At 48.7% G+C, this 12,949-nt stretch overlaps 1 protein-coding gene across 2 annotated transcripts in view; it reads right to left on the reverse strand.

Moving 5' to 3' along the window:
- The window catches only part of ATPSCKMT (ATP synthase c subunit lysine N-methyltransferase), a 105,178-nt gene extending 93,413 nt beyond the window's left edge, over positions 1-11,765 (reverse strand). For both annotated transcript variants that reach the window (XM_075586207.1, XM_075586205.1), the window contains exon 1: positions 11,598-11,765. The gene's annotated coding sequence lies outside the window, so the exon portion shown is untranslated. The remainder of the gene's footprint in view (positions 1-11,597) is intronic.
- Between the last annotated feature and the right edge of the window lie 1,184 nt (positions 11,766-12,949).

The raw sequence follows: 12,949 nt of genomic DNA on the forward strand, positions 1-12,949 counted from the left end.
TTAGCATAATGTTACACGATTACCAAGAATCGCTGGCTGCAGTGGAAGCATTGTATGCTAAACCCGGGGTGCGCAAACTGTTCTTTTCCACACAACATTTAAATTAAATGTCGGTGGAGCGCGCGAGCCTCTATATATCCATTACCTCGTCTCCGGCGGCGCGTCACCATGACGCCGCTGAGTCAAATGGCAAAGCAATGCCACCGATGTCGGAGAAAAGGTAAGGGGAGGGGGGGTGAAAGCATGAGGGGAAAGCAGGCAGGGGGTGCAAAGAAAAAAGTTTGAGCGCCCCTGTGATAAGCGATACTGTGGAAAGACAGGGTGGCAGATCTGTCCGAGATATGTGAATCTATCTACAAGTGGTGTTTTTATTTGCTGTACACTGTACGATAGAGGGTTTTTGTTACTTTGTTTTACCCCCCATAACTTTTTTAATGTCCGGTTATACACACCACCAGTTTCACGTTGCATAGCTAGCAACCAACATTGCACAGATGACACCTAAAAGGTGGAAAGAGCTGTCTGTGAGTAGGTTTACTGGCCATGCACTCCTTTAATCCAGGCTTATAGGCAGTGTTCGACAAATCACCCAAAAATCTACTCGCCCAACCAAAAAATCTACTCGCCACCTAGTCCCGCCCCCAACCCCGCCCCTAGTCCCGCCCCCAACCCCGCCCCTAGTCCCGCCCCCAACCCCGCTTTAAAATAAAATATATAAATAAAATACATTTAATAAATTCCTAGTCAGAACAACATTCGTTTTTGACAAATGTATTTATTGTATTACATTATACTACAATTAGTCCTTGTTACATGTGTGTGTGTAAATGTCGGATCTAGAATTAAAAGCCAGGTGTGAATGACTAGTTTCCTGAACCCCTTAACCAGTGTCTGGATGCCCCCACTTCACAATATCTAAAGCAGCAATCCCACCTGGGATCTTATCTGATCCGCAGTCCCTCAATGTCCAGGTACGCTCATTCCCGCAATGTTATACATTGGGGAGGTGTTCCCTACCTGTCTTCTGGGTTAGGGGGGGGGTTCTGATGTCTTCCGTGTGAAGCTTGAGCCAGATCTGGAAGAAAGCAGTATAGGGTAGTTAAGATTTCAGTGTAGTATAGGGCAGTTAAGATATATAGGGTAAATAAGAGATCCAGATCCAGAGTGTGAGTGACAGAGAGAGAGAGTGTGGGGGAGAGAAAGAGAGAGTGTAGGAGAGAGAGAGTGTAGGGGAGAGAGAGAGAGTGTAGGGGAGAGAGAGAGTGTGGGGAGAGAGAGAAAGTGTGGGGGGAGAGAGAGTGTGTGGGGAGAGAGAGAGAGAGAGTGTAGGGGAGAGAGAGAGAGAGAGTGGGGGAGAGAGAGAGTGTGGGGGAGAGAGAGTGTGGGGGAGAGAGAGAGAGTGTGGGGGAGAGAGAGTGTGGGGGAGAGAGAGTGTGGGGGAGAGAGAGTGTGGGGGAGAGAGAGAGAGAGTGGGGAGAGAGAGAGTGTGGGTGAGAGAGTGTGGGGGAGAGAGAGTGTGGGGGAGAGAGGGAGAGAGAGTGTGGGGGAGAGAGAGAGAGAGAGTGTGGGGGAGAGAGAGAGAGTGTGGGGGAGAGAGAGAGAGAGAGAGTGGGGGAGAGAGAGAGAGTGTGGGGGAGAGAGAGAGAGTGTGGGGAGAGAGAGTGGGGAGAGAGAGAGAGAGAGAGAGTGGGGAGAGAGAGAGAGAGAGAGAGAGAGAGTGTGGGGAGAGAGAGAGAGAGTGTGGGGAGAGAGAGAGAGTGTGGGGAGAGAGAGAGAGTGTGGGGAGAGAGAGAGATTGTGGGGAGAGAGAGAGAGTGTGGGGAGAGAGAGTGTGGATGCCCCCGCTTCACAATATCTAAAGCAGCAATCCCACCTGGGATCTTACCTGATCCGCAGTCCCTCAATGTCCAGGTACGCTCATTCCCGCAATGTTATACATTGGGGAGGTGTTCCCTACCTGTCTTCTGGGTTAGGGGGGGTTCCGATGTCTTCCGTGTGAAGCTTGAGCCAGATCTGGAAGAAAGCAGTATAGGGTAGTTAAGATTTCGGTGTAGTATAGGGCAGTTAAGATACTGTATATAGGGTAAATAAGAGATCCAGATCCAGAGTGTGAGTGACAGAGAGAGAGAGTGTGGGGGAGAGAAAGAGAGAGTGTAGGGGAGAGATACACTGACTGGGGGTGGGGGGTGACTGACACTGACTGGGGGGTGACTGACAGGGGGGGGTTACTGACTGGGGGGGTGACTGACTGAGAGTGTAGGGGAGAGAGAGTGTGGGGAGAGAGAGAGAGTGTGGGGGGAGAGAGAGAGTGTGGGGAGAGAGAGAGTGTAGGGGAGAGAGAGAGAGAGTGTGGGGGAGAGAGAGAGTGTGGGGGAGAGAGAGAGTGTGGGGGAGAGAGAGAGAGTGTGGGAGAGAGAGAGAGAAAGAAAGAGAGAGAGAGAGAGAGAGAGAGAGAGAGAGAGAGTGGGGAGAGAGAGAGTGGGGAGAGAGAGAGAGAGTGGGGAGAGAGAGAGAGTGTGGGTGAGAGAGAGAGAGTGTGGGGGAGAGAGAGTGTGGGGGAGAGGGAGAGAGAGTGTGGGGGAGAGAGAGAGAGTGTGGGGGAGAGAAAGAGAGAGAGTGTGGGGGAGAGAGAGAGAGTGTGGGGGAGAGAGAGAGAGTGTGGGGGAGAGAGAGAGAGTGTGGGGGGGAGAGAGAGAGTGCGGGGGGAGAGAGAGAGAGAGTGGGGAGAGAGAGAGAGTGGGGGGAGAGAGAGAGAGTGTGGGGAGAGAGAGAGAGTGTGGGGAGAGAGAGAGAGAGTGTGGGGAGAGAGAGAGAGAGTGTGGGGAGAGAGAGTGGGGGAGAGAGAGAGAGTGGGGGAGAGAGTGTGGGGAGAGAGAGAGAGAGAGTGGGGAGAGAGAGAGAGTGTGGGGGAGAGAGAGAGTGTGGGGGAGAGAGAGAGTGTGGGGGAGAGAGAGTGTGGGGGAGAGAGAGAGTGTGGGGGAGACAGAGTGTGGGGGAGACAGAGTGTGGGGGAGAGAGAGTGTGGGGGAGAGGGAGAGAGAGTGGGGGAGAGAGAGAGAGTGTGGGGGAGAGAGAGAGAGTGTGGGGGAGAGAGAGTGTGGGGGAGAGAGAGAGAGTGTGGGGGAGAGAGAGAGAGTGTGGGGGAGAGAGAGAGTGTGTGGGGGAGAGAGAGAGAGTGTGGGGGGGAGAGAGAGAGAGTGTGGGGGAGAGAGAGAGAGTGTGGGGGAGAGAAAGAGAGTGTGGGGGAGAGAAAGAGAGTGTGGGGGAGAGAAAGAGTGTGGGGGGAGAGAGAGAGTGTGGGGGGAGAGAGAGTGTGGGGGGAGAGAGAGTGTGGGGGAGACAGAGGAGAGAAACGGTGGGTGACACACACAGAGGGTGGGTGATACACAGAGAGAGAGAGGCTGGGTGAGTGGCTGGGTGGGGCAGGGGTGACTGGGTGGGTGGGTGAGTGACTGACACTGACTGGGGGTGGGGGGGTGACTGACACTGACTGGGGGTGGGGGGGTGACTGACACTGACTGGGGGTGGGGGGGGGTGACTGACACTGACTGGGGGTGGGGGGGGGGTGACTGACACTGACTGGGGGTGGGGGGGGTGACTGACACTGACTGGGGAGAGAGAGTGTGGGGGAGAGAGAGAGAGTGTGGGTGAGAGAGAGAGAGTGTGGGGAGAGAGAGTGTGGGGGAGAGGGAGAGAGAGTGTGGGGGAGAGAGAGAGAGTGTGGGGGAGAGAAAGAGAGAGAGTGTGGGGGAGAGAGAGAGAGTGTGGGGGAGAGAGAGAGAGTGTGGGGGAGAGAGAGTGTGGGGGGGAGAGAGAGAGTGCGGGGGGAGAGAGAGAGAGAGTGGGGAGAGAGAGAGAGTGGGGGGAGAGAGAGAGAGAGTGTGGGGAGAGAGAGAGAGTGTGGGGAGAGAGAGAGAGAGTGTGGGGAGAGAGAGAGAGAGTGTGGGGAGAGAGAGTGGGGGAGAGAGAGAGAGTGGGGGAGAGAGTGTGGGGAGAGAGAGAGAGAGAGTGGGGAGAGAGAGAGAGTGTGGGGGAGAGAGAGAGTGTGGGGGAGAGAGAGAGTGTGGGGGAGAGAGAGTGTGGGGGAGAGAGAGAGTGTGGGGGAGACAGAGTGTGGGGGAGACAGAGTGTGGGGGAGAGAGAGTGTGGGGGAGAGGGAGAGAGAGTGGGGGAGAGAGAGAGAGTGTGGGGGAGAGAGAGAGAGTGTGGGGGAGAGAGAGAGAGTGTGGGGGAGAGAGAGAGAGTGTGGGGGAGAGAGAGAGAGTGTGGGGGAGAGAGAGAGTGTGTGGGGGAGAGAGAGAGAGTGTGGGGGGGAGAGAGAGAGAGTGTGGGGGAGAGAGAGAGAGTGTGGGGGAGAGAAAGAGAGTGTGGGGGAGAGAAAGAGTGTGGGGGGAGAGAGAGAGTGTGGGGGGAGAGAGAGTGTGGGGGGAGAGAGAGTGTGGGGGAGACAGAGGAGAGAAACGGTGGGTGACACACACAGAGGGTGGGTGATACACAGAGAGAGAGAGGCTGGGTGAGTGGCTGGGTGGGGCAGGGGTGACTGGGTGGGTGGGTGAGTGACTGACACTGACTGGGGGTGGGGGGGTGACTGACACTGACTGGGGGTGGGGGGGTGACTGACACTGACTGGGGGTGGGGGGGGGTGACTGACACTGACTGGGGGTGGGGGGGGGTGACTGACACTGACTGGGGGTGGGGGGGGTGACTGACACTGACTGGGGGTGGGGGGGTGACTGACACTGACAGGGGGTGGGGGGGGTGACTGACACTGACTGGGGGTGGGGGGTTGACTGACACTGACTGGGGGTGGGGGGGTGACTGACACTGACTGAGGAGGGGAAGGGGACAGGAGGAGAGGACAGGAGGAGGGGAAGGGGACAGGAGCAGGGGACAGGAGAGCTGCCGCGGTGGGGAGTAGGGAGCCATGTGGGGACCAGGGGGATCGCAGGGAAGGAGCAGAGGGGCCGCAGCATGGAGAGTACTCACCCTCCAACAGATCTCCAGGCACAAAGAATGGCCGCTCGTTGGGGGCGGGCTCATATAGAGCCTGGCCGTGCGCCCACAAAGCCTGGGAGCGCGCGCCAATCAGGAGTCAGGTAGGTTTTTTTTTTTGTTTTTTTTTTTTTTAGCGCGAGCAGGGAAATTTCAGCGCGAACGGGGGAATTTTAAAAAAAAACACACGTGCTGCTTGGGCCAATATTTACACGCCCGGGGGTTAAATCCACCCGCCCCGGGCGAGTAAATGTATAGGATTGTCGAACACTGCTTATAGGGATCCATGTTTAAATGGACACGCAGTAAAGAGTGACACACTGCGAGTGCTCATTTGCATGTCATTACCCAGAATCCCTGGAGGCAGTGGTAGCATTGTATATTAAGAGATAATGGGGAAAGACTGGGCTGCAGACCTGTCCAAGGTATGTGAATATGCTCACAAGTCCAGGCAATTTAAGAGAAATGCTGCACACCTCAAAAAGGAAAATAATGATACAGTTACCGGTGCTCCAGTGTTTGCACGAAAGCCTGCGATCAGTCCTGAACAGATGAACAAAGGAACATAGGGCACAACGGGTTTAGCAAATCAAACTCATTTATTGAGCCAACACGACGTTTCGACCATAATGGTCTTTATCAAGTGACAATGGCATTGTCACTTGATAAAGACCATTATGGTCGAAACGTCGTGTTGGCTCAATAAATGAGTTTGATTTGCTAAACCCATTGTGCCCTATGTTCCTTTGTTCAATATGCTCACAAGTGGCATTTTTATTTTCTGTACACGATTTTTAATGTAACACTTTGACTAAATCAGTCAAATGTAAATAATAATAATGATCCCGTCTTGGTTTTGTAATCCCACTTGCTGGTCTGTAAACCACTTTGCAATAAGAAAATATCCGAAGAAAGACAAACTTGGATCATTATCACACGGTAAGAAAAAAAAACCCATGTACCTAGAGCAGCGGTGCGCAAACTGGGGGGCGCGCCCCCCAGGGGGGCGGGAGATGTCTGGGGAGGGGGGCGCTGGGGAGATCCCACGCTCCTCCCCATGGCATTTAAATTAAATGCCGGGGATCGCGTGAGGCCTCTGCAACAGTAACACTTAACGCCACGTGACGGTCATGTGACATCACCGGCTCCGACATTTGACGCCGCTAGAAGGTAGGAGTGGGGGCGCGGCAGGAGGGTGCAGCTTAAAAAGTTTGCACTCCCTTGACTTAGAGATTTACTGAAAGGCAATAAGTAAATCTATGCATATCTCAAACCTGCTTCTACTTTCAAGTCTGGAAAATGTTTAAAGACTAAATAATCTGCACAATGTGCCTATAATTCTACTATACTGCTCAAGCATTGCTTGAATATGACTTTCTCATTTAATGTGTTGAATGATGAATAGGCTTGTGGAAATTATTTTACAGTTATATAAGGAATTGGAAATTATGATTTTCTACCATATATAAATTCTTAATAAGCAATTCAGTCTCCTATAAACTCACTTCTGAGAACTTCTTATGCGTTTAATGCTTTTCATTTATTTTGATTTAAGTGAACCATAGAGAAAAAACGAGATCTCAAACATCAGTGCATCTGAGTAAGGGATAACATCACCATAGATAAATGAAAGTCTCAAATGGATAAAGGACAGGTATACAGTATGTAGCACACCAGTTAGTTGAACTTGATAGATTTGATAGAACAACTCATTGGTGGGTTAAATCATGCTAGTGAGTGGAGTAATACCAGAGTCAACAACTGTTGTGTTAAGACAGTGGTGATTCGGTATACCCCTTTGGTAGGCAATGACCCTAGAGTATAATTCTCGTCACTTCAATCTTCATGAAAACAAAGGGGTTTGTACTCAAGGTGCTGGTGTATACCGTCGTTGCTGGTGTGTATCGTCCTTTGGTGCGTGCATCCAGTCGGAATGTAAACAGAGGAGGTTCCCGAATGGAGAGAAAACAGAGCACAGCATATGCCACAAAGTCTGGGGCTAAGCGAAGGTCTAGAGCAGGGGGGCGCAAACTTTTTTCCCTGCGCCCCCCTGCCGGCTGTCCCCTCACTCCCGCGCCCCCCTCCCAACCCCAACTTACCCGCGCTGCGGCGTAATGACGTCACGTTGCCATAGCAACGTGACGTCACATGACCTCGCAGCGTCATTTTGACGCCGCGTTGCCATGGCGACACAGGGAGGAAGCCGCCGGAGCCACGGTAAGTTAGGTTTACAGAGGCCCTGCAGCTCCCCCGGCACTTAATTTAAGTGCCTTCGGGAAGCGCGCGGGGCCTCTGTAAACCCCGCGCCCCCCGTCGGCAGTGTCGCGCCCCCCCTGGGGGTCGCGCCCTACAGTTTGCGCACCGCTGGTCTAGAGAATACTCTTTGACAATGCGCTATCGTAGCGCGAAACGCATTAGAGGTATATCCATACTCCTCCATGTTGTTCACCTCCAATAAAAAATAATTTTATTATCACCTTCGCTTAGCCCCAGACTTTTTAGCATATGCTGTGCTCTGTTTTCTCTCCACTCGGGAACCTCCTTTATTCTGATTTAAAGCTGCATTGTAGCAAAGCAGAAGCAGTACATCCCATTGCCAAAGTTTCGATTTTTAATCCTTGGAGTGCCGGAGGGACCGTGGCACAAGAGTGCCAGCACCCCTTCGGTACACTACGGTCACCTGATTACTCCTGGGGCGGAATCATATGATCGCAATGACACCGATGACGCGAACGGAAAAGGAGTCTCTTTTTCCGTTCCTCGTCTGCTCAGACCGCGCTTCATAGAATTAGAGAACGAGATGTCTTATAGAAAAATGGGGTGCCAAACGCGCTATAGTGTATATTGTGCATTCCGCTTTCATTGAATGATCTGGAATATCAGAGATATTTAAGTAATAATCCCCGAAGAACAGGGCATTACTGGCCAATAATGCCCTGCTCTGATGGGATTATTATTATTATAGGGTAAATGTTGGCTTATTTATTTATTTTTTACATTTTTCATAAAAAATATAGACCCCTTTGTAGTCATATTGATTTATCAGCTTGATCATCTACATTCTTTTGCTTTTACTGCAAGTTTATTAAAAGGAAATTGTACATACACAGCCCTGGGGCTGTGTACAGGCATACACTGTTTTAAGGACACTCACTTTAAGTACACTCGCGAGTAACTACATCTCACTCAATAGGCAAACGGCATTGTAGCAAAGCAGAAGCAGTACATCCCATTGCCAAAGTTTCGATTTTTAATCCTTGGAGTGCCGGAGGGACCGTGGCACAAGAGTGCCAGCACCCCTTCGGTACACTACGGTCACCTGATTACTCCTGGGGCGGAATCATATGATCGCAATGACACCGATGACGCGAACGGAAAAGGAGTCTCTTTTTCCGTTCCTCGTCTGCTCAGACCGCGCTTCATAGAATTAGAGAACGAGATGTCTTATAGAAAAATGGGGTGCCAAAAGCGCTATAGTGTATATTGTGCATTCCGCTTTCATTGAATGATCTGGAATATCAGAGATATTTAAGTAATAATCCCCGAAGAACAGGGCATTACTGGCCAATAATGCCCTGCTCTGATGGGATTATTATTATTATAGGGTAAATGTTGACTTATTTATTTATTTTTACATTTTTCATAAAAAATATAGACCCCTTTGTAGTCATATTGATTTATCAGCTTGATCATCTACATTCTTTTGCTTTTACTGCAAGTTTATTAAAAGGAAATTGTACATACACAGCCCTGGGGCTGTGTACAGGCATACACCGTTTTAAGGACACTCACTTTAAGTACACTCGCGAGTAACTACATCTCACTCAATAGGCAAACGGCAGCTCACGCATGCGCCTGTCAGCACATCCTGAACAGCAATACCGGCTCCCTACCTGTACCGAAGCTGTGTGCAAGCGGGGAGACTATAGAGCCTGTTATACATGCGTTATTTACAGCAGTTATGCACGTTTATGACGATTGCAGTATCGTACATGCATCGATAAGTGGATAAAAGGCAGTGCTTCACTTTAAGTACATTTTCGCTTTACATACATGCTCCGGTCCCATTGCGTACGTTAATGCGGGGTATGCCTGTATATACACACACTGCAGCCCATCTATATACACAAACACACTCTGCAGCCCCCCCCCTCCTCTACACCCACAAAACACACTGTAGCCCCCAGTAAACCCATGAAACACTCTGCAGACCTCCTCCACCCTGTACACCCAGACACAAAACACACACACAGCAGCCCCCTCTACACCCACAAACACACTGCAGACACACACACCAACAAAACAGACTGTTGCCCCCTCTACATCCACAAAACACACACCTGCAGTCTGCCCTCTGCACCACCCCCCTATAAGCCCACACACTGCAGACACACACTCACACAACACACACTGAAGACACACACAAACCAACAAAACAGACTCTGCCACCTCTAGATCCACAAAACACACAAGCAGTCGCCTCTCTACAACCACTGCAGCCCCCATGTAAACCCACACATCACACACACAGCAACAAAACATTCTGCAACCCTCCTCCACCCACAAAACACACACTGAAGACACACACACTGCAGCCCCCCTCTACACACACCGCAGACACAGACCAACAAAACTGACTCTACTGCCCCCTCTACACCCACAAAACACACACCAACAGAAGACACACACACCAAAACACTCTGCGGGGCCCCCTTTGCACCCACAAAACACACAACCGACACACAAACCTTTCCCCTCACTTTCCTGTGCGGAGCTCTCTGCAGGCAGGGTGGGGGTGGAGTCAGTGCCTTGCTGCTGCCCCTGTCCAATCACCTCCCCTGTCTGAGAGCTGATCTCATTCTACATGAATGAGAACTGAAAGCTGATTGGCTGAAAAACTTTGCAGGGTGCCAAAAATTCCGGCCCATTACTGATTGGTTAAAATTCTGGGTATTATCCAATCAGAGAGCAGGGATTTCAATAATGCCCGGAATTTAACAGCTTTAGCCTATCATTAAGTAACTAATCCCAGAAGAACAGGGCATAACTGGCCAATAATGCCCTGGCTGGAAGAGTTGGAAGTCCTGAGGCGAAACGGAGAAATATTCAAAATGTGAAATGTGAAATATTCAAAATCACCTACAGGTGCAAATTATATTTACTAGCAGATATGTCCACTCTGATTTTTTTGTGAATCTCGGTAATTAGGAGTAAGTCTTACTGAATTTTAATCAGCAGTTTAATAAACTTTAGTGGAGTTTCCCTGATAAAAATTTTTAAAAAATAATTTAAATGCCCTATTCTTGGTCCAGAAACCCCCAATCTCGCTCATATTGATCCTTGGTGGTTGTTATACCTGTATTATCCCTTGAAAAATATATGTTTTTCTTTTCAACAAGTCTTCTGAATATCATGATTGTCAGATGCTTGCAGACATATCATGACATATCATGCTGCATGACAGGAAAAGTTGTTGTGAATAAATTTCACTGCCTTATCCGTTCCTTACTTCACAAAAACAGGGAATGCTCTGTATTGTCATATTTTTTACTGGCTTGTTTGAATTTTTTTTCTTTTTAGCATGTTCTTGTATAGCGCTGCTAGTTTTACATAGCACTTTACAGAGACATTTTGCAGGCACAGGTCCCTGCCCTGTTGAGCTTACTATCTATGTTTATGGTGCCTGGGGCACAGGGAGATAAAGTGACTTGCCCAGGGTCACAAAGAGCCAACACCGGGTATTGAACCAGGCTCTCCTGCTCAAACTCCTTGCCAGTCAGTGTTTTTACTCACTGAGCCGCTCCTTCTCCTTATAACATAATTGCTTTACAATTTTTATTGACAATTTAGGTTGAAAGGTCTAATCACAAAAGTATAACCCTCTCCCCCCACCACTGCATTGGCAACTGTAGAAACCGTAAAAGTTTTCAATATAAATTAGCAAATAAAAATACCACTTGTGGGCACGTTTGCAAGTCTGCAACCCTGTCCTTCCCCATTATCGCTCTGTAAACAGGGCTTCCACTGCTATTTATTTATTTATAAAATGTTTTACCAGGAAGTAATACATTGAGAGTTCCCTCTCGTTTTCAAGTATGTCCTGGGCATAGAGTTAAGACAAATAATATATGGTTACAAATACAGTTACATAAATGAACAGGGTATACATTATATACAAGACATTGCATGCACAGGGATTCTCGGTAATGACAATATTATATTAAAAAAATACTTATGCTTGTCTGATTTTTATTTAAAGCGCACCAAATCACTTTCACAAAACGTGTCATAATGCATGCCACTGTCACTAGTTCGCTTACACCTATAGACATACTGTATGTAAAGATAAATAGATATTATACAATTGTTCCCTCTCTCACTGGTTTTCTGAGTCTCATTCAGTTGAAGTCAGTCTAAATCCTTTCATAATTCAAGTCTTATTCTTAAAAGCATTTACTTTCCCCCTGAAATATTATATAAAACCCTCAAACCTCACTTGTGTCCTTTGAATGTACATGCTGTGTTCTGTACCTTATTTAACGTGGTGCAAAGAACTTCTACTGTAAGTACTATCTGACAAAGGCAGAAAAAGAAAGATAACTGACCTTCACTAAAATCCCAGATCTAAAAGGATGTGTGCATGTTCACTGCAGCATACGCTCTGCTTTGTTACTGGTGGATAAAAGGATAATATACTAGTAAAGTGTGCAGGCTGAGGTGACAGGAAAGGACACATTTCTATGCGAGCTGCAGGCTGCAGCACAAGGAGGAAGAGGAGGAGACCAATGGGACGCAGTACATGTGTATGCAAACTGCTTGTCAGAAACAAGGAACTGTTGTTTTCTGATTGACTAGTCTGTCTCCTTGCACATCCCACAAGCTGTACATTTCGCAGTAGGATATACTGTATATACATTGTAATGAAGAGAGGGCATTTGGGGTAATCTTGTCAAAGTTACCTGGGTGTACCAATGAGAGTTAGAATGAAAAGTGCAAGCATAGGAAAATAATGTGCATTCACAGGTCTTCTTGAAGTGATGAAGTATTTAATAGTGATTCATGTTTCAGTCCTCAACAGAGACCTTTATCAAGATGCATCATGTTTGCCTAGCGTCAATGTATTTTCTGAGTATGTTCATTTGTTATAATAAATGAATGTGTTGGTATGTTAGTGTGCGTCTAGTTACTAAGATCTTTCTGTCCCCATTCTACATTGTTTTATATCTGCTGTCTACCAGATAGTTATTTTTCACATTAGTATTCATATAACAAGGGTGTGTACTTGGGTGAAACAAAATATAGGGGATTAGGGAAGCGCGTCAGAAATACTGTACTTTGTAAGGCCTCGCTCAGACAGGCCGCGTTGTGACGTAAGCGCGCGCAAGTCCGTCGCAATTTCTGGTTGTTCGGTGGGAGTTTTCAAACTGAAAACTCCAACGGCGGCAAAGTGCAGCGATGTCGCTGCGACATTTTGCCGCCACAACCAAAATTGAAATTTGTTGCTACTGTCGCGTGACGTGAGCTGGTTCAGCCAATAAAGGCGAACCAGCTTTGTGACATATGCGTTACGCCCCCCACCACAGCCTCCAAGCGCCGTGACCCAACTCCTGCAGTTTGGGCAGAGATCGCTGGGCTGCAGGAGCGTGCGGAGGAGGCGCGAACGCAAGCATGCTACTTCAGCGTTGTCTGAGCGAGCCCTTACACAGGAGTAACAAGGCACAGCGTCTGTGTAACGTTTCAATTCAAGTATAACTCATGACAGCGTAATTGTCCTGATAGTGACTGAATGCCTGGAAAAACTAAAGACTGGTTTCTATGTGGCTGTAACATGGGGAGCTGGGGCCCCTCTGGGCTTATATCTTTTTACATTATAGTGATATATATTACTGATTTTGTATGTACAGCACTCCCACCCAAACAATTGTTACTGCAGTCCTGGCTGGACCTATCCAACTTG

The sequence above is a fragment of the Ascaphus truei genome, chromosome 2 (genome assembly GCF_040206685.1).
Source record: "Ascaphus truei isolate aAscTru1 chromosome 2, aAscTru1.hap1, whole genome shotgun sequence".
Lineage (NCBI taxonomy): Eukaryota > Metazoa > Chordata > Amphibia > Anura > Ascaphidae > Ascaphus > Ascaphus truei.